The 17,139-nt window shown below is 39.9% G+C and overlaps 1 protein-coding gene across 2 annotated transcripts in view; it reads left to right on the top strand.

The window, feature by feature from the left end:
* MOB3B (MOB kinase activator 3B) overlaps positions 1 to 17,139 on the top strand; it is a 201,697-nt gene that overhangs the window by 16,821 nt on the left and 167,737 nt on the right. The window contains exon 1 of one of the 2 annotated variants that reach the window (XM_058445218.1): positions 15,552 to 15,767. The exons of the other annotated variant lie outside the window; for it this stretch is intronic. The gene's annotated coding sequence lies outside the window, so the exon portion shown is untranslated. Of the gene's footprint in view, positions 1 to 15,551; positions 15,768 to 17,139 lie in introns of those variants that run through there. 2 annotated transcript variants of the gene reach the window in all.

Genomic DNA, 17,139 nt, shown 5'->3' on the forward strand with positions numbered 1-17,139 from the left:
ACTATTCCTCTAGAGGAGATAGAGCAAATCAAACCTCTGACAATGTAGAAATCCATCTAGGCAAGGGCTCTTTAAATGTCAGGGCAGTCTTTCCACATTGAACACCCCTGAGAATGGAAAAATCATGATGGAGTTTTATTCTAAGACCAGTTAAAACATATGAAAGAGTTTCAAACAAGAGAGTGGTATGATATGATGTGTGCTTGAAGGAGATCCCTTTGCGGGCCTTGTAGGGGGACAGTTTGGAGAAGAAGCTAGAGTAGAAGCAAGGAGGCCAGGTTGAGGGCAGATATTTCAGTAGGCCTGGGGAGAGTTATGGTGACCTAGATTAAGGTTAGAGCAGTAGAGATGGGAAAAATAAGACTGGTATGAGGCATGTTGCTAGTACGTTACTTAGGATATATTTGGGTTCAGGTTAATACCTGTGATCACCAAAGGCAGTTTTCCAGAAGTACCATTGATAATGTATTTGATTATGAGATCTTTACTGAATTAACATGATAGTTTTTTGGTAATCAGTAAATAATCTCATTTAGCATTTGATCTTTAACTGGATGGCCTTAAACTAGGTTAGCTCCCTTATACTTTAGCCAATGATATCAATAATTTACTTAATTGGTCTTAGGTTGAGGTTGAGGCTTGAATTTCCCAGGTTTGGCCTGAGGCTTAAATTTCTTAGAGTATCCCCTGAGGTACTTTCCTGTGTGTACATAGAACAAATGCATATTCCTATACATTATAATATTTAGATAAAATAATGTTTTTCATGATTGATTTAAACCATGGATAACTACAGTCAAATCATAATGGAATATAATCATATAATTGTGAAGTTAAAAAAGCGATCCTAATCTATTATTTACTAAATATAGATGAGAGCCTAGAGCTGACAATGCCAATTGTAATTTGATTTAAAAACAAAAACTCAGAAATGTCTATCTGCACCAATGCTCTGACACAAACTATACACCCATGAAACAGTAGTGTTTAACAGGGTGAATCAAGATGTCCCTGCTACTGGAGGCAAGCAATGCTAGCCTTTCTTGTGTCACAGAAAAACTAAATAAATGAAATGAATTTTCTATACTTTAAGGTTGATACATAGAAAATTCAACCTTCAGCAATATTTTTATTAAACTTTTGGCATCTCGATGGTTTACTTAGAGTAGAACCTAGTTTATAATGATACCTTAGTTTTAGATTATTTAGTTATTTTATGAGCTAGTTCCTGCCTCTCGGACTTGGCACACAATAATTCGATTTATTATTTTTATAAATAATCTCATAATGTTCTGCAAAAATCTCAGGAATTCCAGATGCTTCAGACACCAGCTACTGTCAAAAACATCCAAAATTATAGGATGGCCTAAACATGATAGAAGCATTCCTCATGTGTACCCAGCTCGAAACCAGGGTACTTGAGCTGCAGTTGGGTCTCTTATAAGCAGTGGTCAGGGACATAGACCCTTTCCCTCTTGTGGCCCTGCCATCTTCCATGTGGCTTCCTTTATCAGGCTTGCAGGGCTTATCTTTGTCAGGCTGGAGCAAAGGGGCAGGAGCATGGAGGAGTGTGCATGGGAAGGTTATATGGTTAGGCTTAGAGGGACACACGACACTGTCAGTCTCATTCCATTGGCTGGAACTTAGTCACATGGCCACAGCTAAGTGCGAGGGATGCCAGGAAATGTAGTCAGGTGCCCAGGAAGGAGAGGGAATAGTTTGGTGAACAGTTAGCCCATCTCTGATCTATTTAGAAAAACAATCTAGCAATCAAAATGCATTGAGACTGGTATAAGTTAGATCAGGGGGTTGGGCTGGCATAATGGGGCACATTATAGATGCCCAATAGAGATTTAAAAAAAAGAATCTTTCTGGAGAGAATTGGAGTTGTCGACCATAGGCAGCTTTTTAGTGATTTCTTTTCTGAAAGAGTAGGAGAAGTACTGTTGAAATGAAGGATTTGAATTTTTTTCAAGGCTACATAAATAAGAAGGTAAATGATTAATTTGCTATTGTTTTTAAAAGCATACTTTCCTTGGAAGAAATCTACGCAGTAGGATGGTACTGTCATTTGCTTTCTTTAAAAAGCAGAGCCCATGGAGGTTGTTTCTCACAGGAGCCAACATGTAGATCCTTCAGTACCATCCACAGCTGATGCTAAACTGGGCATGAAGCATGCATTGAGCACGGTGTTACCGCTGAATGCATTATTTCACTGTATCACTGATGGGATGCTGCAGGATGGATATTTTTATCCCCGTTTTATGGCTGAAGAACCAGGGCTGCAAAAAGTTACATAACCTGGCAAAGTTCACACCGAACTAAAGGCTGCCCGATTTTCTATTAAACTGTTATTTAAGTATAAAATAAAGCGTTCTGAGTGTCTCATGTTTTTCTTTCTTTCTTTCTGTTTTTTTTCTGTCAGATAAAGATGAAAATGTTTTACCTAATAGCATCTCAAAAATAGCTTTACCTCTCAAAAATAGCTTTTTCGAGAAAGACTTTTAAAGATTCCTGGCTTCTGACAAAATGAGTTAAACACACTTGGGTCCCTTCTTCTGCCTGTGGAGAGTGAGATTCTTTCCCTCTCCACGCGGTCAGTTTAGCTGCTGGAAACTGTTTATGAGTCCCTGCCACTTGACCTGACTTATGGGACCTGGCAAATATGATCCCAGGGTGTGGCTGGAATTCATTTCTGACTTCTGTGGCTAAAGGAGGAAAAGGCACTAATGCCCCTGTGAGAAGAGGCAAGAGCCAGGGACCTGCCAAGGTCTCTGCAATAGACTTCTGGGAGTATCTCCTGACCCCCACTGTGTGGAACTTGGTGGATCCTGGTGCAGAGACAGGCTGTGGGTAGCACCAGAGCATCACGTGATTAAAAGAGAGGATGGACTGATTTTCAGTACAGCATCTTGAGGTGAAGCAGTATTCAAATCCATTTGCTCAACATTGGTTCCAGGAAACACTAATTTGGCTAAAAGCTCCACAAAGGAAAGGTTTTGTAGCTAAAGAAATTTAGAACACCATATATATTTAGACTTGCAGCACATGTTAGTAAACGAAAAGCCTCCAATATCTTGCAGCAAGGCACCTGTTAAACTGGTCTAACCTATAATATAATAAACTTATTTGACTACATACTTTTAAAAAATCACACTTACTAATATCCTGAGGAATTAATGTTTTGGGGAACATACTTTGTGTATCACTGATCTAAATAGAGGATACAAAGAAGACAATGTTAGAAAAGAAATCCAATATCCAAATTAAGATGGAATACAGGGAGGATTACAGACTGGAAGATTGCACAGTTACTCTTGGTTAGGTAATATAAGCAGCAACAATGATCACATCATAATTTCAGTGTTTTCTCTGATTTTAAACAAAGGAGAAATATGAAAAACTCAAATGTTTTATATTGTAAAATGCCTTTTGTCCTCTTTATTTTTGTTGTCTTCCCCCTTTCTCTTTTTCTATTACCACATAAGCTTCTTGATTTTCATCAAATGAGTCACTGAAAGTTGGAACAACTGGAGAAAGATGTGTTCAAATCCATTGAACAGAAGATGTGTTAAAATCCATTGAACAGAAAGTTAAGTTATTAGTTAAGTACATAGTGTTACTAAAATCTGTTACATAAATTTGTTGGAGGCTGGGTGCAGTGGCTCATGCCTATAATCCCAGCACTTCAGGAGAGGGACATGGGTGGATCATCTGAGGTCAGGACTTTGAGACCAGCCTGGGCAATATGGTGAAACCCCGTCTCTGCTAAAAATACAAAAATTAGCCGGACATGGTGGTGCATGCCTGTAATCCCAGCTACTCAGGAGGCTGAGGCAAGAGGATCGCTTGAACCCAGGAGATGGAGGTTGCAGTGAGCCGAGATTGTGCCACTACACCCCAGCCTGGGTGACAGAGTGAGACTCCTCTCAAAAAACCTCCAAAAAAACAAAAAACAGACCAGGAGTGGTGACTCACTCCTGTAATCTCAGCACTTTGGGAGGCTGAGGCAGGTGGAGCACTTGAGGTCAGGAGTTCGAGACCAACCTGGACAGCATGGTGAAAACTCATCTCTACTGAAAATACAAAAATTAGCCAGGCATGGTGGTGCGTGCCTATAATTCCAGCTACTCGGGAGGCTGAAGTGGGAGGACCGCTTGAACCCAGGAGGCGGAGGTTGAAGTGAGCCGAGATCGCACCTCTGCCCTCAAGCCTGGGCAACAGAGTGAGACTCCGTCTCAAGTAAAAATAAATAAATAAACTAATTAATTAATTTGTTGGGCTGATAATTTCATTTCATGCTTCTTTAAATTTGGGGAACTTGAAGTATTTGGGGAATTTCCTTCCCTCCTTCTCTCCCTCCCTCTTTCTCCCTGTCTTCCCTCCTCCCTTTCTTCCTTCCTATAGCAAATATGTGTTGATACTAAGGCTTAATTGGAACTATGAAAGTTACAGTATCTCTTAATGTGTGTGTGTGTGTATATTTATGTATTTTTACTGGATGATGTGAATAATGAGCATTAAGAAAACTAAAAACATCTGTATTAGTCACTCAACAATTTTGCTGGCTTTTCTGTAGACTTAGACTGTGGCATGGTACACTGGAGAGTGGCAGATCTGTGGCATGTGGATTATCATTCTTTCCATAATGCCACGGCAGACATCGCCAACTGACGACAGCACTCGGTCTTGTTCTGCCCATACCTGACTTTCTCCGGTTGTTCCAGACAGATCAGTTGGAACTGGAGCTGTTTGCTTTCCCGGGAGTAGTGGAAGGATTAGCATTTTAGGAGACCTTGGTTCTATTCTAATGAAGTGTTTGACCTTGGAAAGTAGCCTCAATGGGCCCTATTTTCTTCACATATTTAGACTGGGTGATTTACTGTATCGTTTTAAGCATAACATTGATGTTGTTTCTCTGTCTACAAATCGCTGTCTGGGGACAAACTTAATTTAAACTCAGCATAGGTTTTTGCCTGCCTGTCTGGGACTCCCTTTGATTTCCCACTTGCATTTATTAGGGGTATCTGACACCATATCTCCCTCATTTTTTTGTATGTGAGTTAATATTTTAATATACTTCAATTTATTTTATTTAGTTTTAGAAAAGTAGCCTTCAAAATGAAAAAAATTAGTTTTAATTTCTTGCATTTGGTGATGTAGGCCCTCTATGAGTTTATTTTTTCTAGAAGAGCCTCAGCCATGTTCCCAGGGAAACTGCCTCTTCACTCTTCTCCACATCCTGCCAGGACTTCTTGAATGGTCCCTACACGTGGATTCCTCAGCTTCTGGAGAAGCTTCTGGCTTAATGGATGAAAAAGACTCTAAACAACCCTTGCGTTTTTTTCATGTGATACTTTATAAAACCTTTTCAGTTTAGATCTTGTTATGGTTTGTTATTTGTGGAGTATCAGTATTTAGTACAGAGATTTCAAGAAGCTCAGTCAAAAGACAATATGTTTTAGCCCAAAGGCATTATTCTGATATCAGTGGAATACTTTCTTCAGGAACTTTCCATAGGATTTTAATATCCTGAGTACATATTACAGAGAAAGTCACATTTCCCAAGTGAATTCCTTTGGTCCCCCAAAATGCTGCAGGACTCTTGGTTGGAGCAATTTAGCAATTCACTATTGGTACCCTCTTCTCTACCTCCTAACGAGTTACCTTGAAATCTTTAAAAACAAAACAGACAAACAAACAAACAAAAACTCATCTGTGTGCTAAATCCATTTCAACAGAAAAATAATAGAATTATTATAATTACCAACTTCAATCGCTTGAAGAACTTAAACCTTCTGGATGAATGATTTCTAAGAATCACTTCGGAGATGAAAGGAGATCATCGTTTTTAAACAGTCTGTAGAACATGACTTTATTTGTAAATGGTCATTCTGCAAAAGATATTTTTTGAGCACCTGCTTTGTGCTGGGCATTTTGTACATGTTGAGATATAACTGACTCATAGAGATTCTTTCGGCTTAGCCACCCCAGTAGGTCTGAGGGGACTCAGCCTAACAGTCACTCTCTCCTTCTGTAGCTGTTAAAACAAGCATCAAGGGACAAAGTATTGCATTAAATTCCATGTACTGAATGCCATTGTATAGTTGCATCCTGAAATAACCAAGAAATCAACTGAGACCTGGAAATCCCTCATCAGAAAAATGTCCATGCCAGTCCTGGTTGCTGTAAGAAGACTTGTTCTAGACCAGTTTACATTTAGGGAGTGCGCATTGTAAGCACCATGGTAAGGGATGCAAAGTACTGTAAGAGATGTCCAGTGAGGAGAAAGTAACCACTGTGCACAATATGACAATAACAAGACTGGGCTGACAAGTAAGTGCTCTGTGAATTCTGAGATACACGGAGGATCCCACTGGCTGGAAAGAAAACAAGAAGGTAGGAGTGAAGTATGAATAGAAGATACTTGTGCACTTGGATCCCAGCCCTGCCACTTACTAGCCGTATGACCATGGATGAATTTCTCACCATATGGAAGCTTCTGTTTCTTTATCAGCAAAAGAGGAATCATAACATTGACTCATAGACACAATGATAAAAATGTAAAATGCTTAGCACAGTGTCTTAAATGTGGCACACAGCAAATGGTATCAGTCACAGTAAAACTCAGTAAATAATTTTGCTTGTTTGTCTATAAAGCAGCAATACTACATCATAAGACTATGGTCAAGATTAAATAAGGTGGGCTGGGTGCAGTGGCTCATCCCTGTAATCCCAGCACTTTGGGAGGCCAAGGAGGGTGGATCATGAGGTCAGGAGTTCAAGACCAGCCTGGCCAAGATGGTGAAACCCCGTCTCTACTAAAAATACAAAAAAAAAAAAAAATTAGCCGGGTGTGGTGGCAGGCACCTGTAATCCCAGCTACTCGGGAGGCTGAGGCAGAGAATTGCTTAAACCCAGGAGGCGGAAGTTGCAGTGAGCTGAGATCAAGCCACTGCACTCCAGCCTGGGTGACAGAGCGAGACTCCATCTCAAAAAAAAAAAAAAGATTAAATAAATTGACATAATTAAAGGCCTGGCACAGTGCCTACCATATGGAATATGAACATATGCAATAAATATTGGCTATTGTGATGATGAAAAATGTGGGTAGATGAGAGGAGACATTTCAGACACAGGCAAGAGGTACATAGCCTGGTATGGGCTTGAAAAAATTACCTGGTTCTCTAGGATGGAGGTTTTGTTCAAGTGAGTAGTAGTTGAAAGGTAGATGATGGTTGTAAAATATGTTAAACATGAATTAAAAGCCTCTTAATTGGGGATATTAAATAAAGAGTCTAGGATTCCAGAAGAGAATTTAAATGAGTGATCTCTCACTTTCCTTCTGTTTGAGATTCTGTGGTTCCTCCGAGACTTCCAGTGGTTCCCAAGAAAAACTGGTGAGTCAAACATCCCACTGCAGTAGTGATCCAGAGCTGCAGCCTGGAACACACCAGCAATAAGCCAACGCTTCTCTGTTTTGATAACAGCAACTCATCTGCTAAATGAAAAAAAAGTTTTAGTTTCCGTGTGGCAGTCTGCCCAGGCATTTGATTTGACAGGTAAGAGAGAGGGAGGTAAAAGCCCATGAGTGTGATTAGTGACACGTTATTTCCTGGTCATTTTTTTCCTTTAGTTTTGAGAGCCAGAGTCAAAGAGTAGGAAGAGAGAGGGGGAAAAAAAAATGGCTATCCAGGAAATGAGTTTCCAGGCAGAGCTGAGACACCTGAAGAATGTGTCACTTCATATACTTTGCACGTGTGAGTCAATAGGCAGTTTCAGGGTTTGCTGAAGTGCATCCAAGGGCTGGTGCAAGAGAAGAAACCACTCTAGGAGAATTAATATAATTCTGGTAAGACAGCTTCATGCATTAAGCTTTTAAGAGGACCTGAGAGGTCTGTGGACTTCGTGCAGAACTGTTTGCAAGGCATTGGTCAGAGTTGGAATATAAGCTAGTACAGCATTCCCAACCTCTTCCTAAATTTATTTTATGTAAAAATAAATTTAGAAAACTCAGAGTTAAGCAAGTCAAAGAGGTTTCTTTACTGCAGAACATCTCAGGATCTTTGTTATGCTAATAGGAATTGTGAGTGTCCAAGAAGGAGAGTGTGAATGCAGTACTTCCCACATTCATGGGAAAGTGGTAGGTTTTAACATAGAATGTATCTAGGGACTAGAGTCTTAAGCAGCCCTTTGGGAAAAGCTGATTTGGGGCAGGAACACCAGGCCGTCATTCCTTCACTCTTGCCCTTTCCCGGGGGGGGGGTCTAGGTACAGACACAGATGTTTGCAGGCAGCCCTGTCATTCTAGCAGCTGAATGCAGGACACTGTCCAGGAGAACACCAGTCATTTGCAAAAACATGATGGGGTATGGTAGGGAAAATAATAGCTCCCCGAAGATGTCCACATGCTCATCCATAAAGCCTGTGAATATGTTATCTTACATGCCAAAAAAAATTTTGTGTATGTGATTATACTAAAGATATTGAGATGGGTGATTGTTCTGGATTATCAGGGTGGGCCCAGTGTAACCACAGGGTCTTTATGAGAAGGAGGCAGGCAAGCGAGAGTCTGAGGAGACGCAATGACAGAAGCGGAGGTCAGAGTGATGTGGGGCCACAAGTCAAGGAATGCAGGCAGCCTCCAGAAGCTAGAAAAGGCAAGGAAGTGGATTCTCCCCCAGAACCTCCAGCAGTAACACAGCCTTGCCACCCATTTTAGACTCCTGACCTCCAAACTGTAAAATCAACTTATGGTGTTTGAAGCCACTAAGTTTGCGGTAATGTGTTACAGAAGGGGTGGGAAATGAATAATGAGGTTTGATATTGGTCCCACTTTTCCTGTGCTTGAAGGTGGATGGATTGACATGCTTCCAGACCCCTTCTAAGGCCCTGCTCCTGTTCAGGACTCTGATAGTCAAGGAGGTCAGCCGTAACCACCCTCTGGCTAGTGTGCCCTGCTGTCTTGCTGTCCTTCCTTTATCTCCCCAAGCCCCAGGGCCAAGTATCACTCTACTGCTCAGATGTGCAGTGACCAGGCCAGTCACCGACAGTCTTTGAAAGAAGTGATGTGATTGGCTACTGGTTGTGCTATGCATCTGTCATTTTTGTAGTGTGGGCTGAAGGGCATACTTCATCCAGTTACTACTATATCTTGTGGTAACTGAAATTTGAACAGGGTTGTTGTAGGATGGGTGTCATTTAAATTGTGCTCACTGAAATGGGTACCTATCAGAACCACACAAAATGAGGACTGCATCTTTTAAAATCATGGTGCAAATCCTGCAGTAGCATTGTTATCACTGGACTGGGGGACAGACAGCCTAGCCATGTCCTCGTGTGTTTGCTGAATACCGAAGTATAAATGTGGCTGATGCAAGCATTAGGGATGTCAGTAAATAATGTATGAATTTAAAGTTGAGCAAAAGATGATGAAGCACTATTTGTACTTTGTGTCTGATGGTCACAGTTCAGTTGTCCAGGAATCTCACTCTGAGACCCTGTGATTTGCATGTAGGAGGTTGATTAGGGACTGCTTATGGCCGCAAGGACTGGCAGGGGAATGAAAGCAGGAGAATGGAACAGAGAGAGAAGACCGCTGTGATGCACAGCGGGCTCTGGAGCTCGGACAGCCTGAAGAGTGGTCCTGAATTAAGGCAAGGGGGCAAGGCCTTTATGTTTCTCCATCAGCCAGTCATTGGCTATGGGTTGCCCAATCCCAAGAGAGCAAACTCCCTCCAGGGCGGTGGCTCTCTCTAACTAAGCATGCTTCTTTGAGAGGCCCTCAGCTGAAAGCTGCCAGCCTCTAACACTCCCAGCTGGGAGAATAAATGCCCTAGTCCTAAAGGAATCTGATGGCACATTACGAGGTCCACTACACTGATTATTCTATGATTCTGGTGCCACTGGACAGCCAAACTTTACAGAGGGCTGATCAGTATTTTAGCAAGGTTCAAGTCAGAATCTGGGGCAGAGGATGCAGGAAGAAGAGACAGAAGCACAGGAGAGCTGACTGAGGCTGCTGCTGACGAAGAAGGCAGGGCCGCCTTCTAGGACACTGGCCACCTCTCCTTCCCCAAGAACAGCAGCCAGTTGGGGCTGGATGCGCCTCCACTTTGATTTTCATTTATGGTAACTTGTTAATTTGACAGAAGTTGATAGTCTCGTTACTTTATCTTATCTTGCCCTTTTCTGGCATCTGGGCTCTGAATTGGAGCAGATGGAGAGGACAAGAACTTGAAATGAAAAGTTACTACATTTGATGTTTGTGGTCGATTTTTCCTCTAGTAAAATATAGGTACCTTGTAAAGGCAAGTTGAAATTTTTTCAACCCCCAGTCCTTCCCTTGCCCTCCTTTTTTCTTCTGGTACTTAGACCTCACACGTGTGTCAGGTTCTTTCTCCAGTCTAGTCACCCCTAGCTCTTTATTTGAGGAGAATTAGATGCCTGAAGTCCAGCTCCTGCTTCACTGAATTGGGAAACAATGAAGTCAGCATCTCTCATTCTCTGAACTCATATAGCTTTGAGAAACTGCCTCTTTCCCCCAAGAAAAAGCGTCTGCAGATCTCTGAGAGAAGTTGCTAAGAATTCAGCAGGGAGATGAACAGGATAATAGAGGACTTTGTCACAAAGGGCTGACACCATGTTTTAGAATTGCTGATCTTAACGCTTAGGCTAAAACCCTGGATAAAAAGAGATTCGTGCCTACTTTCTTGTGACATTCTCTTTAGAAAGACTGAAGATACTCCCGTCTTTAAGAATTTAGTTTGAGAATCCTGGTGGATTGAGGGCTTGGAGGCCACACGACAAAAGCTTTTCATCTGGAGGACCAAGTCTGACCCTTCAGTAGTGGCTGCCTGGAAAGGCTGTGTTAAGAAAGATTCTGAAGCCAGAAAAGCTTCTGTCTGCTTAGCTGATGGCTGCCCTGGCTGCGTTCCTGGGGAGGAAAGGGACACCTGATGTATACTTGGCCATCTCAGGACATTATTCTTCACACAACAGTCCTCAGTTGGCTGATGGGTGTTTTTGTGCTTAAACACTATATCCAATGCATACCTTTAATCCAGTTTGGGGTATACTGTAGTTTATGAGTTATTCAGAGGTAAAATGCTAAGTACAGGATGACAAGTTAAAGAGGTAGCTGTCCAGTCCCTAGACTTCACAGAAAGAGTGAAAGATAAATTAAATCCTAAAATAAGTATATGAATAGGGAAGAGATAGTTGGAATTAGTATTAAATATTATTTGGTTTGATATTGTGTAAGAGACCTAGATCAATGACTCCAGGTCCTAAAGTGCTGGACCTGAGGATATAAAGATTGCTGTGGTTTTGAAATGGATAATTTGCTCATTGTCTCATTTGATCTGATAGTAGGCAGTGAAGTATGTAAGTAGAGCATGCAGCACTATGCTTAGCGAATCATGACTAGAAACTGGAGATCTGTCAAATTTGTAGGGAGAAGGATGGTGTATATACGGAAGAAATAAGAGAGGCGAATTGATGGCAAAACAAGGGAAGGACAAACAGGGTCAGATTCTAGTCTATGCCCTTTTTGTTGAGAGTGGGTTTTTTTTCCTGAAGGAGCATCAAGGACTACAGGTAACGTTTGAACTGTAATATTTAAAATTCCTTTTGCCTAATAACTTCTCTTTTTTTTTGTCAAGCAAACAAAAGGCTACCCTAACAGTTTCGATTCCCTATGTTCCCTTGCTGGAAGCACATTAAATTGCTCATGGAGATCCCTGTCTCACAAACAGCACTTTTTTTTTTTTTCTTTTTTCTGAGACAGAGTCTCACTCTGTCGCCCAGGCTAGGGTGCAGTGGGGCGATCTTGGCTCACTGCAACCTCCGCCTCCTGGGTTCAAGTGATTCACTTGCCTCACCCACCAACCCATCATTTACATTAGTTATTTATCCCAATGTTATCCCTCCCCCCGCCCCCCACCCCATGACAGACCCGGGTGTGTGATGTTCCTCTCCCTGTGTCCAAGTGTTCTCATTGTTCAATTCCCATCTATGAGTGAGAACATGCGGCGTTTGGCTTTCTGTCCTTGTGATAGTTTGCTCAGAATGATGGTTTCCAGCTTCATCCATGTCCCTGCAAAGGACATGAACTCATCCTTTTTATGGCTGCATAGTATTCCACGGTATATATGTGGCACATTTTCTTAATCCATTCTATCATTGATGGGCATTTGGGTTGGTTCCAAGTCTTTGTTATTGTGAATGTTTCCGCAATAAACATATGTGTGCATGTGTCTTTATAGTAACATGATTTATTATCCTTTGGGTATATACCCAGTAATGGGATGGCTGGGTCAAATGGTATTTCTAGTTCTAGATCCTTGAGGAATCGCCACACTGTCTTCCACAATGGTTGAACTAGTTTATACTCCCACCAACAGTGTAAAAGTGTTCCTATTTCTCCACATCCTCTCCAGCATCTGTTGTTTCCTGACTTTTTAACGTTCGCCATTCTAACTAGCGTGAGATGGTATCTCATTGTGGTTTTGATTTGCATTTCTCTAATGACCAGTGATGATGAGTTTTTTTTTCATGTTTGTTTGTTGCATAAATGTCTTCTTTTGAGAAGTGTCTGTTCATATCCTTTGCCCACTTTTTGATGGGGTTGTTTGTTTTTTTCTTGTAAATTTGTTTAAGTTCTTTGTGGAGTCTGGATATTAACCCTTTGTCAGATGGGTAGATTGCAAAAATTTTCTCCCATTCTGTAGGTTGCCTGTTCACTCTGATGGAGTTTCTTTTGCTGTGCAGAAGCTCTTTAGTTTAATTAGATCCCATCTGTCTATTTTGGCTTTTGTTGCCATTGCTTTTGGTGTTTTAGTCATGAAGTCCTTGCCCATCCCTATGTCCTGAATGGTATTGCCTAGGTTTTCTTCTAGAGTTTTTATGGTTTTAGGCCTAACATTTAAGACTTTAATCCACCTTGAATTAATTTTTGTATAAGGTGTAAGGAAGGGATCCAGTTTCAGCTTTCTACATATGGCTAGCCAGTTTTCCCAGTACCATTTATTAAATAGAGAATCCTTTCCCCATTTATTGTTTTTATCAGGTTTGTCAAAGATCAGATGGTTGTAGACGTGTGGTGTTATTTCTGAGGCGTCTGTTCTGTTCCATTGATCTATATCTCTGTTTTGGTATCGGTACTGTGCTGTTTTGGTTACTGTCGCCTTTTGTCTAAGTAAGGACACTTGTTTGTGCTTTCTATAATTTGGATAGCGTGATAAGGCAGTTTTATGAAGGAATTTTGCATTTCTCACAAGACACTATATATATCTATAAGTCACAGGGTTCTCCCCACCACCCCCCACCCAACCCAGCACACAGAATTTGAAACTAAATAAGAAAGAAACTAAATAAGGTGAACCAGACTCAATTCAAGTGAATTTCAGTTCTGGGTTTCTGCTATACAGACTTTAATGGTGATTTTTAACCATTATTTATAAGTTATTGATAGTTCTGAGGTCTAGTCAAACCTTCCACAGCATTTAACCACAAGATGTATTTAAGTTAGAGGTAAAAACTAGAAATCTAACTTGAGACTGACTTTGTATAAGACTAATTGAAAGGTTGATTGTAGATGAAAAATTCATAAACATTTAGTGATAGCTGTAGATTTCATTTCAACATAAAACAATGGCAAAATTATAATTCTGTCTAATTTACATTAATTTATAAGAATGTTCTGAAAGTTGCAAACAATATCTAGAAAAAGTGATTGTCCCAAAGTTCAGATCCTTCAGTATTAGATACACTGTTTTCCTGTACTAGTGCAGAAAAAAAAACCAAAAGCCATTCATTTCCTGCTGTGACTTGTCCTTCAGAAGGTGGGATAGTTGCATGGAATGACTCATTTCCTTCACAAACTAGAAGTTGCCATTCTAACGAGAAATGGCAGTGTGGAAAGCAAATTAGTAAATATTAAAGTATCAGTCCTAGGAAATGGGAACTGTTCATTAATTTGGACAGTGCTGTGACTATGTGAGTTACTCATTTTGAAATATACATTGAATTAGATATGATTAATATTCCAGTTGTTAAAAACAGATAAAGATGTCTTAACCTGACACATTTCCTTTCCATGAGTTTTAAATAAGAACCTGAGATCATTTTATTGGGACTATCATAAAAGTAATTTGTTTACATGATGACTCTGTTCATGAACCTAATAAGCTTGCTTTCTTGGTCATTTTTTAGAGAAGGTTTTTATTTGATTGTTGAATCATAAAGAGACAGGACTCTTGCATTCCATCTTCATCCTCTGACTTTTCCGTGATTTTTCTTTGTTCCTCAGTCTCTTCATACATAAAAGAAATACATCAGCAGTGGCTCTGAGGTGCAAAAATAAATATAGTTGTCAATATTTAAACTGTAAAACTTTAGTAGATTATTCTTATTTTAATTAAAGGAGGAAAATAGACCCAAAATGATTTTAGGAGCTGATTCGGATAAATTGGTCAGGCAGTTTAGAATTTAAATTCATGGTTCTTTTCTACTGAATTTATTGGATAATAATTTATGCATATACACATAAATTTGGTGCACTTTAAAATGTGCTTAAAAAATCTTGTGTTCAGATCCTATTCTTCCTGAATCAGAGGTCCACAGGCCTATTTTGGCCCACAGAAATGTTTTGTTTGCTCATAGAAAGTGTTGATTTTTCTTTTAAGTTGTCAACCTATAAAAATACAGATTTCACAAAAAAAATGGATTTCCAATTACTCTTAAAGAATCAGAAGATCCAGCAATGTCAGGTCTTTATCTCTACATAGCAACTGCTGCTAGCACTGAATAACTTTCCCCTTTCAGTGGTGCATGTGCCTCAGCACCAACAGTCTCTGGGATGAGACCACAGTACTACAAATCAGCGTTTTCTCTGTTGACCTAGATGAGAACATTCTGACATTGAGAATAAACAGTTTAAGCATCATTATTAAGTGGTATTTGAATTCAGAGATTAGGCACGTGAACAAAACCTAGGGTACTGCTACCTTGAACTTCTTTTAGTAAGAAGCAAGTTCTTCTAACTTTCCTCTACTTTCTTTTAAGTTTGTCCAAAGGTGCATTTGCAAAGGGATTACAAAGACCATGGCAGAACCAGCCCACCCCTCCCTAACACACACATCACAGGCGTATTCCACCAGCTCTCTAATTAAAGGTCTCGCACAGCTCATACAACTCCCAAAGCCAATTAAACAATGCTCACCCTTGTACCTCACAGTAGATTGGGGAGTAGCTTGGAAAACGCTGTGATTGATATGAAAAGTAGTAACGTATTTTTAAGCACTTTTAGCACTGTTGTTACTCTATGAGGCACAAGCTTTCAACACAGTGGCCTTTTATCTTCTGCGCTTTTGGAGTGTGAGAACGCCATGGAGGCTACACGCACCACAGCGTTTCTGTGGGCTGGGAATCAAGGCCCGGAGAAGGGGGTGGGCAGCTGGGGAGTGACAGTGCAGGGAGGGGGAGTTGGCAGCTGTCAAATGAATAGCATTTCCCTCTTCCATTATCCTGCTGTCCAAATGCTGCATCTATTCATATTCATGGTTTCCATCACTGTGCATAGCACCAAGGCCAGCTTCCTTTTCACATTTCATTTGCTTGTCTTTCTCGGAGTTTCATTTTGATTGACTAAAAATCAGTGGACTGCTTCTAAACGAGGAACAGCTAGTAGAAACTGGAGCTAGTTGGTAGAGAATCTACTGGGAGGAATTTATTTACATACAAGAAGTTAAAGCCAACTATATGTGGTAAGTTAACTTTTTGTTCATCCATCGTGAATTTCATTAATTTCCTACTAATCTAGTGATTAATTCCCCATGTAGGAAGACTATAGTCACATTGCTAAGAGAAAGGAATAAGTAAAACATTTTATATTTTAATTACAAAGTAATATATATTTAATTTAGAACATATAAAACTACAAAAATTTAGGAAAGTACAGAAAAGAAATTAAAATCACCCGAACCTAGACATAATTATTAGTAAGTTGTGAGTTTATTTATTTACAGTCAAATATGTATTTTTTTTAGGAAATTGTGATAATTCTAGAAATTATTCTCATTGTCTGCTTATATTTGTATAATACTAAATCATAAATATTTTAATATCTTTAAATATTTTATTAAAGCTTTTCACATGTCCATATAGAATTTCATAGTATGGATACTCCATGATTTTTGGGAAGTTGGGTTTTTCTGAATTTCAATATTAAACAATGTTGTGATAAAGACATTCACAAGCTTTCACATCCAAGCTTTGTGCAAATCCATGATTTTTCCTTAGGAAAATTTCCCAGAAGTGATTTGTGAGTCAAAAGGTAGTTGGCCTTTAAAGTGACCTCACTAAGTTTGTAGGAATTGAAGCTCTCTGATGTATAAGAGCCCCAAACAGGGAGCTTTTCTAAGAATATCTTTCTGGGAAGCTACTCAGAATATTCTTTGACTGCTTTTGTGCAGATATTTTTACTCTGTGAAGAAGACTAGTCACTTGCTGGAGTTTCTTGGAATATAGGAAGAGGAGAATGGAATGCTGCCAACTTTGAAAATGTTTGGGAAACGTGTGGGCCATATTAACCATCGTTTTAATTAACATTTGTTTTAGATCATGAATGGAAAGCCAACTCTTCTGGAGGAAAACATAAATGTCTGCTGGGGAACATGTATTTGCTTTGGGAACCCTTGGGACCAAGAAAATAAAATGCTTAATAACAACAGCATAATGAGGCCGCAGGAGTGCTGAAAGCATTAATTAATGAACAATTTTAAAGTTCTTCAGAAGCCTAGGGAGAGTTTAGAGTGGATGGATTCTTTTACTGACAAAGACTAATATGTTGGACTGCTTAGGATGACTTGATTAAACCAGAGCTAAATTTTAAAACACACCTAATTACTGTTTCCCTGTTATAAATGGAATGCCTCATATTTATTGGAGTCCTATTATTCTATTGAGATGAACCACGGTTAACCACATCCATATTTTTTAATATTTAGGCTGTAGAACTAAACTTTTACATGTACCTGGAGAAGTTTAGAAGTTGACATTACGTTGTCCTTATATATAACATCCCAATTTGCAGCAAAAGAGCCATAGGAAGGCAGGCCCTGAACTGACCAATCGAAG

The sequence above is a fragment of the Hylobates moloch genome, unplaced genomic scaffold (assembly GCF_009828535.3).
Source record: "Hylobates moloch isolate HMO894 unplaced genomic scaffold, HMol_V3 SCAFFOLD_10, whole genome shotgun sequence".
In the NCBI taxonomy this organism is placed as follows: domain Eukaryota; kingdom Metazoa; phylum Chordata; class Mammalia; order Primates; family Hylobatidae; genus Hylobates; species Hylobates moloch.